This window comes from Zonotrichia leucophrys, chromosome 9 (assembly GCF_028769735.1).
Source record: "Zonotrichia leucophrys gambelii isolate GWCS_2022_RI chromosome 9, RI_Zleu_2.0, whole genome shotgun sequence".
Lineage (NCBI taxonomy): Eukaryota > Metazoa > Chordata > Aves > Passeriformes > Passerellidae > Zonotrichia > Zonotrichia leucophrys.
Window position 1 is genome coordinate 5,110,802 of NC_088179.1, and position 22,024 is coordinate 5,132,825.

Here is a 22,024-nt window from a genome sequence, read left to right on the forward strand (position 1 = left end):
CCTGCCTTTTGAGCAGCCCCCTCTTAATCCACCTGAGTCAGGTAAGGGCTCTCTGCAAGATTGTATTTCCTAAAATTGCCTTAGCAATGGTAAAGCAAAAAAAAGGGGGGGGGAAACCTGCAACAAGGCCCCCTTTGCTATTTTGCAGCAATGGTTTTAATATTCCCAGCTATTGTTCCAGATCTGACAAAAATATAAAGTTTAAAGGCGAAAGGGGTGGGCAGAGGGGGCAGAGGAATCAAAGCAGACCATTAGGCTGAATGGTTATCAGGGCGCTTTGCTCCAGGCAAAGAGTTAATCCAGACCTGGGAGAGAGCACTGGTAGTTAAAGCCCTTTAATGGCCTAAGTCCTATGATAATTAGTCCTGCCCTGGAGGTAGCTAAGTGAGCTACTCCAGCCTGAAATGGAGCTCATCCACTGCTGAGGCCATAATCCTCTGTGCACAATGAAAGCTGAACTAATTCACTGAGTAAACACTTTCTCAGTTACTTACACGCTGTCTTCTTTCAGCCTGACACCAAATAGATTCACTTCCAAGAGCTGCAAAGAAAATCAACTTTTTTCCCCCTCTCTCTCTCTTTTTTTTTTTTTTTGAAATAAAGCAACTGATCTTAGTTGAAGTGCATTTGGATTTAGTATCCAGGGTATAACCTGGGCAGATATCATCTCCTTTCCCCTGGCATCACACAGCAGCCCTTTTATTTTAGCTCATTCCAATGGCAGGGAGCAGAAAGGCATTCCCCAGCTGTTACCTGTTCCTTTCTCCTGCCATATCCCTGGAAAGCCACACGCTGGAGAAGAGCAGGAGGGTGTGTGAAGCTGGAGAGGGCCAGGAGGATTCTCTCAATCTCGAGTTCTGTGCCCTCAGCTCCCACAGAGGCTCAGGGTGGGATGGAGGAAGAGTAAATTGAAGCAGCAATGAAGGAAACACCAAATATCCTCAACCATGGCACACATTCTTCCTCCTTTTTTTCTTTTTGTTTTAAGAAGTGGAGTTGTACATGCCACAACGTCTGGAAAGACATTCCTTGAGTGCCTGGTCTTCCCTGGGTGCATTCCCTGCCTCCTCCCCGTGCCCCCTCCCAGTGCTGCTTCCAAGCCTATCTCCAAGGCACAGCTCCTGATGTGCTCCATGTTCCACTGGAACACGGGAAAGGAGCCAAGCAGGAATGGGGGGGAATGGTGGCTCTGCATGCAGGAACCTGCATTGTCCCTCTTGCTTTGTGCTGTCCCTAGCATCTCCTGCCCTGCAATTCACAGAATTAACAGAATGACTGGGTTGGGAAAGACTTTCAAGATCACTGAGTCCAACTAAATTCTGGCACCCAGTGCCACATCCAGGCTTCGTTAAACACACCCAGGGATGGTGACTCCACCACCTCTCCAGGCAGATAATTCCAGAACTTTATCACTCTTTCTGTGAAGAACTTTCCTGATATCCAACCTGTATTTCCCTTGGTGCAGATTGAGGCTGTGTGCTCTGGTTGTGTCAGTGCTGCTGCAGACAGAGCCCAGCCCCAGCTGAGCACAGGCACCTTTCAGGGAGTCATAGAGAGTGATGGGGGCACCTCTGAGCCTCCTTTTCTCCAGGCTGAACCCTCCCTGCTCCCTCAGTGGTTCCTCACAGAGTTTGTGTTCCCAGCCCCTCTCCAGCCTCACTGCCTCCTCTGGACGTGCTTGAGCATCTCAACATCCTTCCCAAACTGAGGGGCCAGAGATGGACACACCCTGGTGAGAGCTTTGATGCCACAGTTGTCCCTGATCCTTCAACCCCAGTAATCATCCCATTGGGAAGTCATGAAATCATGGAATGGTTGAAGTTGGAAGGAATCTTTAAGCTTATTTCATCCCATCCCTGCCATGGGCATGGGCACCTTCCACCATCCCAGGTTGCTCCAAGCCCTGTCCAGCCTGGCCTTGGATACTTCCAGGGGCGGCCACAGCTTCTCTGGGCACCCTGTGCCAAGGCCTCACACCCTCACAACCAGGAATTCCTTCCCAATATCCCATCTAACCCTTATTGCCTTCCCAGGGGAACACGTTTCCCTTGTTTACACCAGAACCCATTGTTAGGGCTCATTCTGGAGCCTGCAGGGAGAACACGACATTTCTGGAGCACTTTCCATCCCATCCCATCCCATCCCATCCCATCCCATCCCATCCCATCCCATCCCATCCCATCCCATCCCATCCCATCCCATCCCAGGATGCTTGGCTGAATTGAGCTCCATGAAGGAACATTCATCTCTCTGGGCTGGAATGTGAGTTTGGAACCCCCACCCCCCCAACTCAACTCTTGGCACTGTCACTGTCCAAAGGCAGAGGAGAGAAATCTCACCCAAAAGTGGTGCTGGGGGTGCTTTAAAGCAAAGGATTCAATCTTGGGGATTGACACATGTCTGGCACTCTCCCTCTGCAAGTTTTGGTCAAGATGTAGCTGCAAATGGATCTGGGTTTGTGAGTCACTCCCTCGAAGCTTCCCTCAGATGCTGTCTGGAAATATTTCACCCCACTGGCCAGGATTTGCCTGATTCCCAGGAAGCTGCCAGCATATTTTCCTGGGCCAGGCAAAAATGCATCATTTTCTGCCTTGTCTTTACACAAGCCCCTCCATATTTGTGGCCATCAGAAGGGGGTTTTGACCTCCAATGAAGGAAATATTCAATATGATTTCTTATCCAAAATCCCTCCTTCCCAAAGAGGGATTTTCATGGTACTTCCTGGTCTTCAATAGTAGAGGAAAACATAGAGGCAACTCTGTCTTGCCTTGATAAAAGAAGAAAAATGAAATCCTGATCTAATTTTATACTTCCAAAAGGGAAAGACAGACATGAAAGGATCTGCCAAAGAGAACAGTCTCATAATCAAAGGGGAAAAACAATAGACTTTATTTGTTTATTGGATATTTAAATATATCAAATTTATTATCAGCTGGAATCTGGCCCAGGAGAAGAAATCTCAGCAAAGAAAAGTAGAATTAAAGATTTATCAATGCTCTCTGTGCTCATTAGCAGTTCTAGTTTTATGGAGACCAAATCATGGGCCATACGCTGGTGAGAACAGGGCAGGGAGAAAGTGGAATGGAGGGCTCAGGAGGGGTGAGTCCATTCTTTGGGATGAATGAGGCTCCCCAGTGTGGGGGTTCATTCCCTACTGATGGAGAAGAGCAACATTTCCTTATCTGCTCCCAGGCACCAGGGAAGTGTGGGATCCCAGACCTTAAAAAGCCTTGGAGGGCCAGTGCCAGCTGGGGACCTCTGGACCTGTGTCACAAACATATTTTATGAAAAATCCTTTCCTTAGGATTTTTTCTCCTGAGAAGCTGAGAGGCCTCAGGAACAAAATGTAAACAATGGTTATCTGATGCTGTGGAATGCAACAGGTGCATCTGTGATTGGTCTCATGTGGTTGTTTCTAATTAATGGCCAATCACAGTCAGCTGGCTTGGACTCTCTGGTCAGTCACAAGATTTTATTATCATTCTTTTCCATTCCTTGCTAGCCTTCTGATTAATTACTTTCTTCTATTCTTTTAGTATAGTTTTAAAATATCATTTTCTTTTAATATAATATATATAATAAAACAATAAATCAGCCTTCTGATACGTGGAGTCAAGAATCTCATCTCTTCCCTTGTTAGGGTTGCCTGCAAATCCCACAAACCTGGAATCAGAGATGGCTCCTGTCCCTCATCTGCTGGACCCCCTGGCAGAACTCCCCCTCTGAGGTGTGAGGTGTTGAGTTGGGCATTGAGAGCATCCCCAGAGCCCAGCCTGGCCCTCAGTGATGGGCAGGAAACATGAAAAATGGTTTGTGAGCTGTTCTAAGCCAGTGCTGAAGGAGGCAGGACACGCAGGCTCTGATGGCTCTTATGGCATGGAACAGGTTGGTGAGTGGTGTCACCAGCGTTGCTTGGAGCTAGGAGGGAAAAAATCCTTCTGAAGTGCATGTTCAGAGATATTTTCTTCTTATGAAGGGAAAATAGAAACAAAATTGGGGGGTGGGGGGAGAGAAAGGGAAAAACCACATCCTCTGCATCAGCATCAGCTTGTGTCTCCAGGCTCTCTGGCGATGATACCCCAACCCACCTATTCAGCAGTCCATTATCACTTCCCTCCTTCCATTATTCCCCTTCAACCTTATCAGACGTAAGCATCGTCTCAGACGCTCCAACTGGAGCCTTGTAATTGTCCCTGGTTCGAGCTCGATAGCACCTTGAACCGCCAGAGTAATCTCTGCCTTAAAAAAAAATAAACCGGGCTCTGCGAGGAGATGATGCTCGAATTTGCCTGTGGCTATGCGGGATCTTTAATAGGGAACTCTTTTCTCTCTGCCTCTCCTGAGCTCGCAGATAAATGGGAAAATTTTTTTTATTATTATTTATTTATCCCCAGCCTTTTTAGGCCGCCTGTTAGGCAGCGATCACAGTATTTATTACGGGGTTTGCAATATTATTATTAGCAGCTCCTGGGGGCACATGGTGGAAGAGGTGGGTGGGGAAAGTGGAATAATATCAGGCAGGAGTTGTCTCTGGGGGGAGAAAAATGAGATGGAAATGGCATTTCTTGGGTATCTGAGTGTGAGGAAGAGCCAGGCTCCAAGGGACTGACACTTTCTCCTCACATCTAGGCAAGGTTTAGGCCAAGGAACCACGAGTCCAAGCTGGGTTTAATTAGGAAAGAAGACACTCTTAATTTTATGATGGGAGGGAAAAGATGCAAAGCCCAGGTCAAAAAGCAGGTGAGGAGGATCTTGGCGCTGCTTTGCAGCCTATTTGTAGATAAGCCCAGCTCATAGCCCAGACAGCACCAAAAAATGAGAAAACATGTGAAAATCTCCCTTAAGTGAGGAGCTACCTCTGGAGATTGGAGGCTGGGGGTGGCCTGTTATTACCTGAATTGATTGTTTCCTTCTAATAAACACGACCCATCTTCCTGCTGATGTGTGCCTCCTCCACTGACCTCTAGATTCTCATGTTCCTGCCCCAAAATTGACTCTCCTGCCACATTTCTCAGCTCCCTGTTTACAAAATGTCAGCTGGAAATTGCTGCCCATCATTTAATTGCAGACCTTACACTTGGGTGCTTGTATCTGTGAGTTTCCATGAAATCTTCATTGTTATCTGGCCTTTTATTCCTCATGTTTACACCTGGTAGGAAATCTTTGCTGCTTTTTCCTTTAAAGGTGATTGCAAAGGGGAAAATGAATTAGTGCCAGTTGTTGCTTTATGATGTATATCTGGAAAACCTCAGAGGGTGGGGGGAAAAAAGGGAAATAGTTGATTCTAAAGGTGGTTTTGCACATTTTAACTTTAGAAGTTGTGGACAAGTTATTTTTTTACTTGGTCTCTCCAGAACATTAAGAAAGATGGAAGTTTACACCATTAACAACAGTTTGCAAGAGATACCCCTAAATGACAGAGAGTTTATTTGTTGGATGGGGTGCAGAGGTCCAGCACCTCAGAGGAACCCCAAGGAGCTTTGAAAGTGCTGTCTAACAAATTATCCACTGGCAGATGATAGAAAATTCCTTTTTTCTTCCCCCTCCAAGGCACAATGGAGCCACGACTCAAATCTGTCAGCTGGATGGTTTCCAATGCATTTCCAAGAGCACAAGGCCACGGGTTGTGATTATTTTGGTGCTAAGCCTGTCCCAGGAGATGGGATAGAGGAGCACTGCGGCATGGAGAGGCAGGATGTGATTCACAGCACTTCTGGGGATGCTCCATGAGCATCACATTGGGAACACAAGCGTTCCCTCCTCGGGACACCACCTGCCTCTGGTTAAAATACCTCAAGTTTAAAAACATTTCCTCTGTGGTCACATCAATCCTGTCCCTCCTCCTGGTGGGGTGGGTGGCGTGTTTTTGTGTCAGCCTTTGCTCATCTGAGCTGGTGGGTGAGAAGGGTTCATGGTGGGGCTGGGCAATGCAATCCTGAGCTCCAGAGCTGTGCCCTGGGCTGATCCCAGGGTGGGCAGCAGGAAAGGGGTTGGGATTGTGCCCTCTGCTCTGCTCAGGTGAGACCCCACCTGCAGAGCTGCCCCAGCCCTGGGCCCAGCGCAGGAAGGAGCTGGAGCTGCTGGAGAGAGCCCAGAGGAGGCACCAGGGTGAGCAGACGGATGGAACTCCTCTACTCTGGAGCCAGGCTGGGAGAGCTGGGGGAGTTCACCTGGAGAAGAGAAACCTCCAGGGAGAGCCCAAAGGGGCTCCAGAAGAGCTGGAGAGGGACTTGGGAGAAGGGTCTGGAGGAACAGGATGAGGGGGAATGGCTTTAAGATGAACTAGAGTAGATTTAGGGTGGGATATTGGGAAGAAATCTTCCCTGTGAGGGTGCTGAGGCCCTGGCACAGGGTGCCCAGAGAAGCTGTGGCTGCCCCTGGATCCCTGGAAGTGTCCAAGGCCAGGTTGGATGGGGCCTGGAGCAACCTGGGATGGTGGAAGGAGCCCCTGCTCATTGCAGGAGGTGGGACTGGATGGGCTTCAAGGTCCCTTCAAACCCAAACCATTCTGCAGTTCCCTGATTCCCTTGGGCTTAGGGGTTGCTGATCCTGGTGAATCTCATGCTCCAAGTTAGGCTCAGTCAGAACTAGAAAAAAACCAACAATCACAGATAGATCAGGTTTGTATCCCAAAGGAAGAGCTGGATCCTTGCAGCAACAGGACTGCAGTGTCCTGGGCTGTAAATCATCCCCTTGGTCCCTCATGCAAAGAAATGATCTCTAAACAAACACCTTTCATTTCTCTTTTTATTCCTTAGATCTTACTGGCACAGCTTGTGATTATGTTTTAGGATTTGTGAACCTGTTTTAGGATTTGTAAATCTGTTTTAGGATTTGTAAATCTGTTGCCTGACTTCTGAGCCAATCGACTGTTTCAGAAGTCAGTCAGGGAGTTAAATCTGATGTGTAAAGTCATGGTTTGTAAATCAAGCTGCTGTTCTCAGGTTAGCTGAGAGGATTTATGAATCTGGATGGAGGCATTGAAATCTGGTGTATAAAAGTACTGATTTCTAAATGAAACCCCCCAAGTGCAGCTTGGCTTGGCGGGTGGTGAGTCAGGAGGGGCAGGGTGACCATGGCATGGACACCCAGCCCCAGCTGTCACTGGGACCCCTCCACATCCATCAGCATTCCTGGATTTCCCCTGTACTGGGAAAGGGAAGCTCAGTGCTGGATCACACCAGGACCATGGAGAAGAATTTGGGTGTTGGCCACTACGGAGGGGAATGGTTTCCCAGCTGTTCTCCAGCTTCCCACACTGGCACTCTGTGGAGCAGCACCTCTGAGCACCAAAACCCCTCCATCCTCCTCTCTCAGCCCTCAGCACCCCAATTTCCACCAAAGGCAGGGCCAGCTGCTTGAGAATGGCTGCGAGGCTTCAAAAAGTTTTATGGCATAAAACTGTCTCTTATGTAAAAAAAAAAAAAAAAAAGAAAAAAAAAAGAGGGGGGGAAAAAATCAAATTTCTACAGTTCTAAAACTTTTTTTAAAGCATTTAAATTTTAAGCTGGGGATTTATAAATGGGCTATTAAAGTTTAAGAGTTTCATTATAGTTTTTTTTAAAATCATAATTACTTTAGGTAGGGGAGGAGGGATAGATCTACTTTATTCCTAGTGGAAACTATACATATATATGAAGTATCTATATAAAAGCTGGAACTGAGCTTATATTAATACAGTTTAACTGATATTCAATAACTTCACCCTCCCTTTTTCCTATTGTCCATATTTAAATACTTCAAAAAGAATTCTAATCAAGTGGAAATTAATAGGGGAGGAAAGACTGGGGTAGCAGGAGAGGGCTCTAATCCCACTCTCTCTTAATATTTCAAAGTCTCTTTTATTTTCCTAATAAAAAAAGAGAGAGCGAGAGGGAGAAAGTGGAATTAATCCAGTGCTCTGAACTGTCCTCTCGTCTCACTGATTTAAATAAAATCCAAGAGCACATCACACCAGAAGGCCATTCCTGGCCACGTGCCAGGCTGGGCTCCCACCTCCCAACTTTCCCTCCCCTTCCCTGGCAATGGAGGTGGTCGCCCTCCCTGTGCTGACCCCCAAACCCAGCGGCTTTGGGGTGCCCTCCCACCCCTGTGTGCACCCACACAGGAGCAGGCTCAGCATCCTGGGGGGTTTGGTGCACCCAGAGCCCCGGGGACACAGCTGATCCCTGATCCCAAGGGTGTTGCTCCTGTGGGAACCTTCCCTGTAGGGCCTGTTGAGATGCTGGGGTTAGATCAGGACAAGGCTGAGCATGGGCTGCAGGAGAGAGAAATTCCTGGTGGATCATTCTGTGACAGAGACAGAAAAAACCCCAAATATTCTGCTTTGTTTTTTGCCTTGATTTCTCTGTTGCTGCTGCATCCTTGCTGAGCATGGGGGAGCAAACCCTCCTCTGACACGAGCCTTGCCCAGCTCCTCCTAAGCCAAACTGTGACTGTGTTCACAGGGGTTTCCGAATGAGGGAAGAGACAAGAATGTTGACTCTGTATTTCAGAAGGCTTGATTTATTATTTTATGATATATATTACATTAAAACTATACTAAAAGAATAGAAGAAAAAGTTCTCATTAAAAAGCTAGGTTAAGAATAGAAAAGAATGAATAACAAAGGTTTGTGGCTCGGACAGTGAGAGAGCCAGCTGACTGTGATTGGCCATTAATTACAAACAAGCACAAGACCAATCACAGATGCACCTGTTGCACTCCACAGCAGCAGATAATCATTGTTTACATTTTGTCCTTGAGGCCTCCCAGCTTCTCAGGAGGAAAAAATATCTTAAGGAAAGGATTTTCACAAAAAGATCTCTGCGGCACCAAACCTCTGGATTTAAACCTGTTTCCTGCCTGGCTAGGGTGCTCTCACTCTAAGAAGCTGTTTAACCATGAGGTAAAACTGGAGGCAGCCCTGTCAGAGCCCCTCGAGCTGGCCGTGGTGCCTGCAGCCGGGCAGTAAATGGTGTTTTATGTGGGCAGCAGCACTCACTAGATGGCACAGCGCTCCTTCCCTGCGCCTCTGCCCCGCATTGCCGGTGTCACACTGACTGTGACACAGCTGCTGCGTGTGACACACACAGCTCCCAGGCTGGCCAGGATGCTGCTGTGTGTGCAGGGGCTCAGCACACACCCCAAAGCCAAACTCAGCCTGGCAGAGTGAGCCAGGCAGGGGCAGCATCAGCTTTTGAGCTCTGCTTCTCTCCGCCTGTGATGCCAAACAAATCTCAGCCATGGGGAGTCTTCTCCTTCTTCCCAGAGGCACGTTTTGGGGGAAGCAAGAGGATGTCAACACTCAGGAGTCATGACACACAGCAGCTGTAACCATATGGGGGATATGGAAGAGTCTCCCTTGGAGAAAATCCATTGCAAATCTTAATTTCAGCTGGCCAACCTGCTTAACTGACAGGCACTTAAACAAAGCATTTCCTCAAATACTTTATTGTGGATTATTATTTTTTAAATTTTAAATTTTCCATTTTTTTCTGTTAAAAATCAGCCTTCTAGATTTCTCAATCTCATTTTTCAGTAAAAAACATTCATTAAATGCTATATAAGCTCCAAGGCTTAATGCACTACATGTGATGATGACCATGCAGTGTCACTTTACCTTTTAAATTGCTGAACAGTGAATAATTGGTGTAAGAAATGCACACAGCTGAGGTGTCTTCATTCAACTGCTTCAGAATTTAATAGAAAACAAATGAGAGAAAGAAAGAGCCGTGGTTTTCAAGCATTCCAAGACAAATTATAGCACCAAGGAAGAGCCACACCAGAGAAAACGGGAATTAAGATGACAAGGATAAAGAGTTTTCAGTGGTTTTGAAACCTTTGGTTTCTTAGAAATTCAACCAGCAAAACAAAAAAGAAAATGATACCTTACTCCAAAGCCACCAAGGATAAGAAGTTGGAAATAATGTTCTATTCCTGCCTGTAATATCTTCCTGTGCCTGGCTGGGAGTGCAGGCTCTGCCCAGAGCTAATAACCAGCTATTACTGACTGTGACCCAGCTGGGCACTCGGGGAGGGGGAATCACACCCCAGGTGTGGGGAGGAAATATAAGCACGGGGTTGGAAATAATAAGAAGAAATTCAAATTCATAAAGATTTTTACTAGCAGCGTGTTGAGAAGGAAATGATTGCAGAGCCTGGCTGTGCTGGGAGAGTGAGGAGCAGCAGGGCTGGGGTGGGGTGTGAGGCTGCTGGGGCTGAGGGTGGGCAGCCAAAAGGACCAGAAGGGAATCCCCATTACCCTGCAGCAAACAGGCCTGGATATTGTGGCTGCCCTCACAAAATGGGATTTCTGAGGGAGAGGAGTGGTGGCAGGCAGCTGGTTGGGCTGATTCCTGGGTGGCCTTTGCCATGGGAAGGATGGAGTGAACTCCTGGGGTGGACGTTGGGGCCATTTTTAAATGGCAGTGTTGATTACGGAAGATTTTTTGGGGGGTGTTGGGGTTTGGGTTGGTTGGTTTGTTTTGCCTGGTTTTTGTTTGGGTTTGTTGTGGTTTTGGTTTTTTTAAAAATTTCTTCCCAATATCCCATCTAAATCTACCCTCCTTCATCTTAAAGCCATTCTCCTTGTGCTGTCACTCCAAACCCTTGGGGATATTCTCTCTCCATCTTTTCCTGCAGGCTTCCCTCAGTCACTGGAAACCACAATCAGGCCACCCTGGAACTTCTCCAGACTGAACAATCCCAGCTCCCAGCCTTTCCTCATAGGAGGGGTGCTGATCTCTGTTTTACAGAGCTGAGACATTTGTGCTGTGCCTCTGATCCTTGGGCACATGGCATTCTTCCCTCCCTGACCCATGGTCCATACTTGCTTCTAAAATCAAATAGATCCTTGTCCTTTCCCCAAGAAATTCACTCCTTGTGGTCACTGCTTGTCACCTGAATTATTTAAGTCAGTGCTGAGATTTCCCCAGGATTCAGGAGGGTGTAAAAGCTGCTCTTCCTTCCTTCCTTCCTTCCTTCCTTCCTTCCTTCCTTCCTTCCTTCCTTCCTTCCTTCCTTCCTTCCTTCCTTCCTTCCTTCCTTCCTTCCTTCCTTCCTTCCTTCCTTCCTTCCTTCCTTCCTTCCTTCCTTCTCCTTCCTTCCTTCCTTCCTTCCTTCCTTCCTTCCTTCCTTCCTTCCTTCCTTCCTTCCTTCCTTCCTTCCTTCCTTCCTTCCTTCCTTCCTTCCTTCCTTCCCTTCCTTCCTTCCTTCCTTCCTTCCTTCCTTCCTTCCTTCCTCCTTCCTTCCTTCCTTCCTTCCTCCCTTCTCCCTTCCTTCCTCCCTTCCTTCCCTTCCTTTCCTTCCTCCCTTCCCTCCTTCCCCTTCCCTCCTCCCTTCCCTTCCCTCCCTCCCTTCCCTTCCCTTCCCTTCCCTTCCCTTCCTTCCTTCCCTTCCCTTCCCTTCCCTTCCCTTCCCTTCCCTTCCCTTCCCTTCCCTTCCCTCCTTCCCTTCCCTTCCCTTCCCTTCCCTTCCCTTCCCTTCCCTTCCCTTCCTTCCCTTCCCTTCCCTTCCCTTCCCTTCCCTTCCCTTCCCTTCCCTTCCCTTCCTTCCTCCCTTCCTTCCTTCCTTCCCTTCCCTTCCCTTCCTCCTTCCCTTCCCTTCCCTTCCCCTTCCATTCCTTCTTATGTCCCTCACCATAACATACTCCCATACAACCATTTCCCTTCCTGCATAACACATGATCTCCCACAAAACCAAAAACCATTGCTCCACAAACACTCCCCAATCTCACAAAACCCCAAAACATGAACCTGCAGGAAAGGCTCCTCCAATCCCACAGGAATGAAAGATAAAGTGGTGTGAGTACAATAACCCATAAAACTCAGCAAATCCTCCAGTTAGAATATAATTTTACTGGAGAGAAGGGCGGGGGGGGGAGAGAAATAGCTTTTCTCTCAAAGAAAAGGTGGTTTAAAATTAAAATTCATTAAAGAAGGCTGGCTGACACATTTCTGCATTCTTTGAGGAAGTATATCTGTTTCATTTAATGCACTGTCCAATTAAAAAGAAGTGGTCCCTTATTACAGATATGATTTATTCTCTGATAAACCACTGATTTATGGCTCACTGGGGTATGTATTTAATACTGTCAAAAAAAAAAAAATGAAAGGACACCCAAAACTATCTGCAGTGCTACAGTGACTCAGTCTGAAAAGGATCTGAGGCAGCAAAGACCCCTGGGAGTTAAATGTAATCTTTGCCTGGGATAAAAGCGCCAGGAACTGCTGATCTTCACAAAAGGATCCTTCGGCACCAGCCCCAGCCACCCTGCACACGCTCACTCTTCCTCTCCTCCTCCTCTTCCTCCTCTTCCAGCACCCCAACCAAGGAGCTGTAGGAAAGCACCACTTTTAAACAGGAAAAATTTAAAAAAAAACAACCCAAAAATATGGCATAATTGGAATTTTCCTCCCAAATCCTGAATGCCAGCAAATTGCTGCCTCTTGGTACCTACAGGGAATAATAATTCATTTGGTAATCTCTAATTTAGAAAAATAATTGGGATTTTTTTTTTGTAGGCAGCTATTTTTAAAGTGAATTGGGTTTTTTTCTCCCAAATTGGAAGTCTCATTTTGCTGATGGAAAAACAGGGGGCCAGGATAAGCAAAGTGCTTTGCTTCAGTTCCCAGCAGACTTGGCAGCAGCCTGGAGGAGGAACAGCAGGATTTCTCCATGGGTGGGAGATGGGCTTTCCTGGCTTGGAGCTTCTTAGTCCCCGTTACAAACACACAAAACTGAGGAATCATCTTCTCCCAGTGAAATCCTCTGGGATTTCAGGAATTTGTTTTTCTCCATCACTGACCAGGGGACAAGAGATGGACTTGCTCAATGGTGACTTTGGCACCAGGGATCACTGAACCCCAGTGAGTTCTGCCTCCCAAAGGATTCCAATGGCAAAAAGTGGGAAAGGGGGAAATTTTTCACTGCTTCTTCCTTTTTACAAAGGCATGGGGCTGTATCTGCTGCAGTTCTGCATCTTCATACCCATAAACCTGTCCCTCAGTGTAGTCCAAATTCCTAGGACAGTTGAAATTCCTGATAGTCCTAAATATTCCAGCAGGTTTAGCTGGACCTCAGAAATAAACAGATGGAGAAATAATAGGTTTTCTGTTATTGGGATTTTGCCTCTTCAGAAGAAGCAGAAATCCTGTTTTCACAGATTTTCCCTCATCACTGGGAAATGCCAATGTCCTTCCAAGGAAATGACCACCAAATTAATTTAGTTATTGCCCAGCATTGTAATTAATAGCAAACTGTGAACCACAGAAAATAGCAGCAAAATCCCCTGGTTTTCCCTGCCAGCTCCACTTCATCTGTTTGATGAGCAGAGATGGGACTGATGAGAAATAACGGAGAAATTTGTCTTAATTCCTCTCTTCTCCCTAACAGATGTGACCACCCTAACCCAGAAAGTCTCTGCAGCTCAGAGGCAAAGGTGTGTTCTTTTTTCTTTACACACCACAAGTGTCTGCTTGCTTAGAGCTGGCACCAGAGCTTGGATCAAGGATCATAAATCCAAGATAAAGAGCTATCTTGTAAATAGAGAGAAAGCCATGGGAGTGATCTGCCTCTATCTGCTTCTCGTGTGTTCTTGGAAAACTGGTCTAAAAAAAACCCCAAACCAACAAAACCCTCTGAAAAAGTGATGGCATTTAACTAGAAAAGGATCATCTGAACTATCACTTTCTCTCCAGGTAGGGGGAAATGAGGCCAAACACAGGCAAGGTCCCCACACAACATGGAAATGCCGTGATCAGGGTAATTCTCCACTGAAAGCAGAAGGGTGTGATGGTGAAAACAAGTTTGGGGACAACACCCGTGCTGCTGGTGTTGGCACAGAGGCTCAGTGGCCTCAGGCTCTGGTAAGACTTTGGGATAAATCTGGAGGTGACTGATAAATCCTGGCTTGGTGGCTGAGTGTTCGCGCTCTCACTGCTCAGAGCTGGAAGGAGTCTTTGAGATGGGCTCTTCACCCTGTTCTTGTTGCAGGGAGAGCTCAGCTCCTCCACCAGGACCAAATTTGGGACAGCCTGTCCCCTCCTGCCCCTGTCACAGGCAGCTCTGAGCACGGGGACAAGGCTCCATGGCCTCTCCTGCAGTGATTCTCCACGCAGAGCACCCCGCAGCCAGCCGGGAAGTGTTAACTGGTTTTTCCAGATACCATCAAATACATTTAAACAAGCCTGATGCTTGAATGCTTTTTGCATCGGGTGTGTTATACATAAAATATGTTGAGTCAGTGATAGCGCCCTTATCTAAAGACAGAAGCCAGCAAAATTTCACCTGGTGCACTTTGTCAGATTGTTCCTTGACACAGACAACCCGCGGCTGGCGGTGACAGCAGGTGATCCCATCAGGGACAGGGAATGTTCACAGGGAGCAGCTCCCTGCACTCTTTGCTCTCCCTGCCCACTGGGGCTGGAAAATCAACAGGAAAGCAAAAAGCACGTCCAGGTGAGCAGCACCGTGGTGAGACAGACTCTGCAATTTTCCCCTGGAGACACGTTTGGGGTGGAGCTTTGGGTCTTTAAGGATGAATCACAGCCTTGTGTTTTTCTACTCAGACAGAAATGAGAATGAGTGAAATGAAAAATGTGTTGGGCTTTAGCCAATGCTCTAAAGCTGGTTAGTGCTGATGCTGGTACGTGCCACAGCTGCACAAAGCTGTTCCTGCAGCCCTGGTGGCCTCCTCACCTTTTGCCTGTGGACATCACCACGAAGGCTTGGTCTGGTGTCACAGACATCTTTTCATGAAAAATACTTTCTTTAGGATTTTTCCTCCTGAGAAGCTGGAGGCCTCAGGAACAAAATGTAAACAATGGCTATCTGCTGCTGTGGAATGCAGCAGGTGCATCTGTGATTGGCTCATGTTAGTTTGTTTGTAATTAATGGCCAATCACAGTCAACTGGTTCGGACTCTCTGTCCAAGACAGAAGCTTTGTTCTCATTCTTTCTAATTCTATTCTATTCTTAGCTAGCCTCCTGATGAAACCTTTTCTTCTATTCTTTTAGTATAGTTTTAATGTAATATATATCATAAAATAATAAATCAAGCCTTCTGAAACATGGAGTCAGATCCTCGTCTCTTCCCTCAACCAAGAACCCCTGTGAACCCTGTCACAGTCTGGGTCACCAGAACCCTAAGGCAGGGAAGTGGCCTTCTCCAATCTCTGCTGGGCAGGAATTGCATCTCCCTCCCAATGTGCCTCACAGATAAGCAATACCTGTAGAAGATCCTAAATCCTACTCAGGTGCTGAACAACAGATCCAGTAGAGGCTCCTACACCTGCAGATGCATTTCTGGTCTTGCCTGCAGCTCCTCCATGCTGCCACAGGTTTTACATGGTCTGAACTGACTTCCCCAGGGAGCAGAAGAGCATCTGGAGATGTGATAAACCTATACAACTTGCCTTTAGCTGTTTTTATGGTGTTGGAGTTTTTCTCCCCCATCTGATTGTTGAAACAAAGGTTTGAGATATAAGTCTGTGCCTTGGGGTCATTTTTAGTGTACAGTTTGTGTGTGACCACAGTGAATCCCTGCAGCTTGCCCATCCCACCCCTCCCAGTTCCTCCCTGGAACCTGTGGGATGAGAGCACTGCTTGCCTCGGAGGGGTGCTGGAGAGATAAAGACAGTGATGCACCCAGCCACGAGGGGAAGGGAAGCAGATAAGAGCCCAGGCTGGAGAACATAGGCACAGAAATTATCTGAAGGCAGGAACAGGATTATCTCTGTGGAATGAGTCCCACTCTGCTGAGCAGGGGAGGATCTGACGCCAGGAAAGTGTCTCCTTGCCCCACCACCAGCACGCACAGTATTGACACCCCCCACCTCCATTTCCAACTGGCTTTTGGCTAATTTGGGCACCAGGAAATCAAACCACTTGGATGTGTTGGGGCTTCTTTAGGTTGAAACCTGTCTCTGAAATTGCAGCTGCGACTCAGCCACTCTTTGGTGCAGCTTCTGCTTCCAGTGCCCTCTGCAGCCAGACAATCCCTTCATTAATGCAGTGCACGAACACCTCCTGACCTCTTGGGCACCTTGGGCTTCTCCCAGCCCCCTCACCTGGGAAAAGGGTGAGAAACCATCCAAAGAACAGTGACTGGGCTGTCTGTACCACCAAGAGAGTAGCCTTGCTGTGAAACTCCATAAAGGACCAAGAACTTGGCTCTTCATCTCTTCTCCCTCTCTCCCCCTCTCTCGCCTTCTCCCACCTCAGAAAGTAATCTCATCCTTTCGTCACATATTATTGAAATCCCAGCTCTTAAAAAAAAACCTCTCATTTTTTGCCCAGACTGAGAGCATGTCATTCGGAAGTGATGTGCAAGGCAGGAGATAACCAGGTAGAACTCAGCGATTCGCCACAGAAAATGGCTCCATGGATGGTTGTAATGCTATCAGAGTCCGTCCCTCAATAGCTCTTTACCGCTCCCAAGCTCAGAATCTGCTGATTCAAGAACTTTGCCTGCACGGGAGGAGGAGGAGGGGCTGGGGCTCAGGGGAGATGGGAAGGTGTGTAAAAATAGAGCATTTGCGCTCCGGACGGAGCACAGAATAATGCAAAGGCTCTGCTTTCTTCCCTGTTTTTTAAATTTTTTATATTCTTTTTTCGGTGATGCGGGAGAGGCGGCACAGTCCCCCCTGCTCAGGCTCCCGGGCTGTGTCCTCATTTCATGCTTTAGTTGTGCTGATTGGGAGGGCTGAATCCCCTCGGCTGGATGCTTAGTGCAAACCAGTTGCGCTGCTGGCTGAAATGGAGAGATGTTAGAAGCTAACTCTGCACAGACAGGGGATTTTCCAGAGGCAAATGGGGTCTCTGAGAGGGTGCAGCTGCAGGAGTCCCTGGGTGTAGCCCCGATTTTTTAAGATTTTCTAAGCCTTCTGATGTTTACATTATTGTAATGAACTTTCTCACACACTTTCTGTAAATAACTCATTGTTTTGCATTCTTTTATGGAAGAGGAGAAATTTGATAGACTGTTGGTTTGTCCAGTGTCATAGCAGAGGTGGCACTGTCACCCTCCAATCCACTGTCACTTTTGGAAATCTATAAATGTTGCAGTCAGTAATTAAAAAATTCTCTTTATACCTTGAAAGAGCAGCGTGTCTGCATTGTGTTATTTCGTGTCCTATAGTGACACCCGGGCCAGAAGGTCTCCTGTTGCCAAGGAGTTTGGAGAGAAGTGTCCCAAGCAGTTCTCATTTATCCAGAAATGTGTGTGGGTGTGAAACAGAAGAGGTGGTAGAGCACAAGGAAGGGTACAAAGCCCAGCTTTAAGCTGGCAGGCAGGTGTAGAGACAAGGGAGGTAGAGACAAGTCCAGACAGTTGGGTCCTACCAGCGTCTCCAGCACCTTCCTGGATTTTAGACCTGACTCCTTTCTTTTAACTTTAGATGTGAGCGAGGGCATGCAGAACATTTTGGGTGGATTTGTAAAGAGATGCATTCAATACCAAACCATCTTTTTAGCAGATGAGGGACCCTGGCACTGGGAACTTGGTGCAGCTGTAGCAGTGAAGGCAGCACAGTCTCCTCCTAAGCAGGGGATCCAGCGTTTTTGGCAGGGGCTTATTCCACTGCACCGTGGAAAACCATGGATGGGAAATCACTGCAGGCTTGTCCCATTCCATCTGCCTCACTCAGATGCTGCTCAGCCATCCCAGCTCCCCTTCATGCCACCAGGACACTGGTGTTGGATCACCCAGGATCCCCATGGCAGACTAAACAAAACAAACTGCTCAGAGAAGATTTTTCCCTGTCTGACATATCCCGCGCTTGGGGGTTTTGCATGAAATGCATTTCTGCAGGGCCAGGCAGCTGCTTCCTGCTTTCCTTGCTGTTCCCTGAACCCCAGAATCCATTGGATTTCACCCCCACCCGCCCTTCCCACCCAAGGTGAGCTGGCAGCCAGGCCTGGCCTTAAGTTTCCTGTCAGTTTTCTAGCCCTCATAAATTTAGGAGCCGTCAGCAAAGTAAAGGAGGATCACAATACCATACATGGAGAACTGCATAATCTTGGAGACGAGAGTAAAGGAAATGGGATGAAATTTAAGACTACTAAATGCAAGGTCATGCACTTGGGGATTAACAAGAAATTCTGCTCTAAACTGGGAGCTCATCAGTTGGAAACGAGAGAGGAGCAGAGAGATGTGAGTGTATTAGTTAACCAGAGAATGGCTACCAGCCACCAGGGAGTTGCACTGGGGAAAAGCAGGAGTCTGCATCCTTCAGGTGGAGCATTCCCAGTTCAGACCAGTGAGCAGGCAAGATTTCACCTGGGGAGCTCCCTGCATGGAAAAGGTTGTCCTATCCACAGGGAAGAATGGTAGGGAAACAAAGAGGTGTTAAGGAAGGATCTTGACAGCTCTTGGTTGCAGAAAAAACATGAATTCTTTCTTTTAGAGGCAAAAGGAAAGGCTAAAAGACCCTGTTGGTGCAGAGCAAATGAAAAGAGCTCAAAGTGGTATATTCTGAAATTGCAAATATGTTGGTGGTCACAAAGCTGGGCAGCTGAGGGGTGTGAGCCCCTTTGCCTGTGTGTGATGAGGGAGGGGCAGCTCCATGTGCAGCATTCCAGCTGGGAGCCCTGGGCACAGCCTGAGTCACCTGTGACAATCCTGTGGTAGGCTGCATGGAGCCAGCAGCAGCTTCTGGAATAGGGATGCAAGGCTGACCTGAAACCCTACCAGAAACCCCTCCCAAGCCATGGAGCTTTTCTCAGCAGCAGGAAGACGGACACATTTACATCTGAGTTTTCCAGAGGTGGGAGCTGGCCTCTCCAGCCAGGAAAGCTGCATTTCCTCTACCAGCTCTGCCCTGTCCACTAACTTCAAACAAATTAACCTGAACACAGAACAGATGAGCTGGAGGTGGTACCTGAGAGGGTGTTTGTGTAGTTGCTTTGCTTCCTTCCCTCTTTCCAGTGAGGTTAGAACTTGAGGTTGAGGGAGTGTGGATGATTTTTTTCACATCCCTGTCATGGGTTATCACCTTTCCCCCAGCCCAGGTGAGTGTCCCAGTCCTTGGGGACCTGCCATGCCATGGAATTCACACCCTCTGCAGCCCACAAGGTGCCATGGGGGATTTAGTGTAAAGGCCTTGGAATAAAACACACGCTGGGAGCAGGTTTATGCTCTGTATTTGCTCACACAGGAGCAATGTTTCAAGCTGTGCTAAGGGGGTTTTGTCACCCTCTGCACAAAAATCTCTTTCTCACTGCACAAAGGAATCTTTCCCCTTGCGGCCCTTCTCTCTGCTTTTCCCCTCAATGAACACAAACCTCCTGGTATCTCCCAGGCCTGTCCCAAACCTCATTTCCCAGTCTGCTTCCACCAGCCCCTGGTTTTAACCAGATTCCCAAATGTGTTGAGCAGCACTTTCCCCTGAGCAGCCCTGTCACAGCCTTGACCAGTCTGAGGTGTTGTAGCTTCTGGCGGCCTACACAGGCCATTTTGTGCCTGTGATCCATCACGAGGGTAAAAGAGGAAGGAAGAAATCCCAGACTGCAATGATCCCACATTTTCTGTTATCCTAATGCTGTTATTTGTATGGACAAACCACAGCTCATGGTCTGTGATCCATCAGGATTGAGCAGCATCCAACCCCAAACCACACAAGTGCTCCTTTGGCCCTGCTGGGCCACAGCATCCAAGTCCCAAACTGAGGTCAAAGATCTGCCAGGGCAGAGTCTGAATCCCCCAAAAAGGCTTTGATGATCCTTCTCAAACAATGTTTTTGTGTCCTCTTCAGTGACTCCAGCCACTCATCTTCCTTTTTTTTATTTCCCAGCCGAAAAAGTCCTGCCAAGAAGAAAGTCTTCAGGGTCTGCTCACATTCCAGCAACACTCCGGCCTCCAGAAGTCCTTTTCACAGCACACAATATGGCATTGTGATTAGATATAAACTGAAAGTGTATTTCCTGCCCTTCAGTAATTACACTGGCTTATGGGAGCTTTATTCAGCATGAAGCTTTATTATTCTGCAGAATGAAATTCTGTATAATTTTCCTCTCCTCCAATGCGCAGATGAAAAATCATATTTTGGTCCGAGTTGGGAAGAAAGGCTCAGTTATCACTTGAGAGCGTGGTGTTATTTTCCCCCGGAATTAAAAAATCCATCTGGGTGTACGACCCCGCTCACCCTCCTGCCTCTCCATTCAGCCTTTTGTATGCATATGAACCTTATCAATTTCCAGTGCTGCAGAGAAGGGAACCACAACAGCCCCCCCAGCCCTCCCCGCTCTAATGGAAACACGTGAGCTGGAGCAAGGAATGAGCACAGATCCCTCCTGCTCTTCTGAGGAGGGAGGGAGGTGCACATGGAATGCCTGGGTTGTGGCTGTCATCCATTGGCATCCCTGTGATCCCGTTGCCTGGCGGGGGTGTTGGGGCAGGAGCTCCTTGGTACAACACTGGCATGGAGCAAGGATGGGCTCCAAACCAACCAAAACCAGCTTGGCCACCAAAGGTGGGAGTGCCTTGTGCAGGCACAACGCGCTCATCTCACATCACAACACAGCAGTGTTTTGTCCCTGGCATCTCTTTCTCCAAAAGAGGACTTGGAAAGGCTCTGATGGGTGGTATCATGTCCAAACTCTCCCATGTCTGTCTCACTCTGTGCCCTGGGCACTCTGCGTTACTGCTGTTGCTACCATTTCTGGGAATAATTAAAGATGATGGTTTCTCTAATATCAAAAGCTTCTCTCGTGGTATTGGTCAGAAAAAATTAGCCTGGAAACAGAATTAATCTGCCTAAATTTGGTATCTTTGTCACGTGGATGAATCCCTGTGTGGCACGATCCAGACTGGATAAATCTTTGCTGGTCGCCTTTTCCTTGTAATTTCATGTGGATGAGCTGTGCACATTGCAAGAGGAGGCTGAAGTCAGACAGTCATGGCAGACAAGGATCTTGAAAAGCACAAAATGAAATACTGGAGGTTTATTTTGAATGCTTGGTAGGAGTCCTATGTCAGTACAGGGATGCCTGGAAGCTGTGTGTGACCTGGGATCACTCGGATGGCAGCTCTGATCAATTTGTCTGGAACACCAAGGAAGGGAAGAGCAGTTCCCAGCACCCTGGTCTGTGTTAAACAGCCGGGGGCAGTGGTGAGATCCTTCATGGGGGACCTTTTGTACCACTCCTGGCCAAAAGCAGAGTAGAAGACAGTCCCTGTCCTGTAATTCCTTCATGCTCAGCTTCACCCACCACAGGCATTCCAGCTCTCCAGACTTCTCCACACCTGAGAAGGTGTCCCATCCATTTCTGCACAAACCACCTTAATAGTCCCCAAATGGCCTTGCTGTGAGCCTGCCCAGCCTCTGTCCTGTCTGCATTTCTGTTCCTTTTAAATATCTATTATTATCTGCAGTAAATCCATTGTATAAATAATAATGTTTGCTCTCCTTTGGTTGGGGTCCCTCACTCCAGCTCCAGAATGCCTTGAAGAAGCCTCCACCTCACCCCCCTTCTCTGACCCAAATTTTCCATGACTGTGGGTGGGTGTCACCTTCCTCATGTCCCCTTGGGGAGTTTGGACATGACACTTCCTGCTCCCCTTGTTCCAGTTGTCCTGGTCACAACTGTGTGGTTTTGTATTAATATCCCATGATGCCCAAGGTGAATTTGGAATGTCTTTAGAGGTCTGGAGCTTTAGATGAACACTGGCTTCCAAAAATAAAGGCACTTCCTTTGCTGTTTCATGAACAAGACTCCAACCTGCTCTGGTGGGAGGTGTCCCTGCCCATGGTGGAGGGGTCACAGTTAGATGGTCTTTTAAGTCCCTTTGAACTCCCCAAAATTCTGAGATTCTGTGAATACTGAAAGAAAACATGTGCAGTTGGATCATCACCTGTCACATCAGGTGCTGCTGGACTGGATGTGGAAGGGAGGAATTTTTGGAGAGCACAATAACCACCATTAATATTCAGGCAATATTCAGGGTTATCAATGGAAATGCATCAATTAATGGGAAAAAAAGGAGGTGAAGGGATGGTGGAGAGAGGTCTCAGGGTTTGTCTCCTGCCCGCTGCTGAGGGAGAGG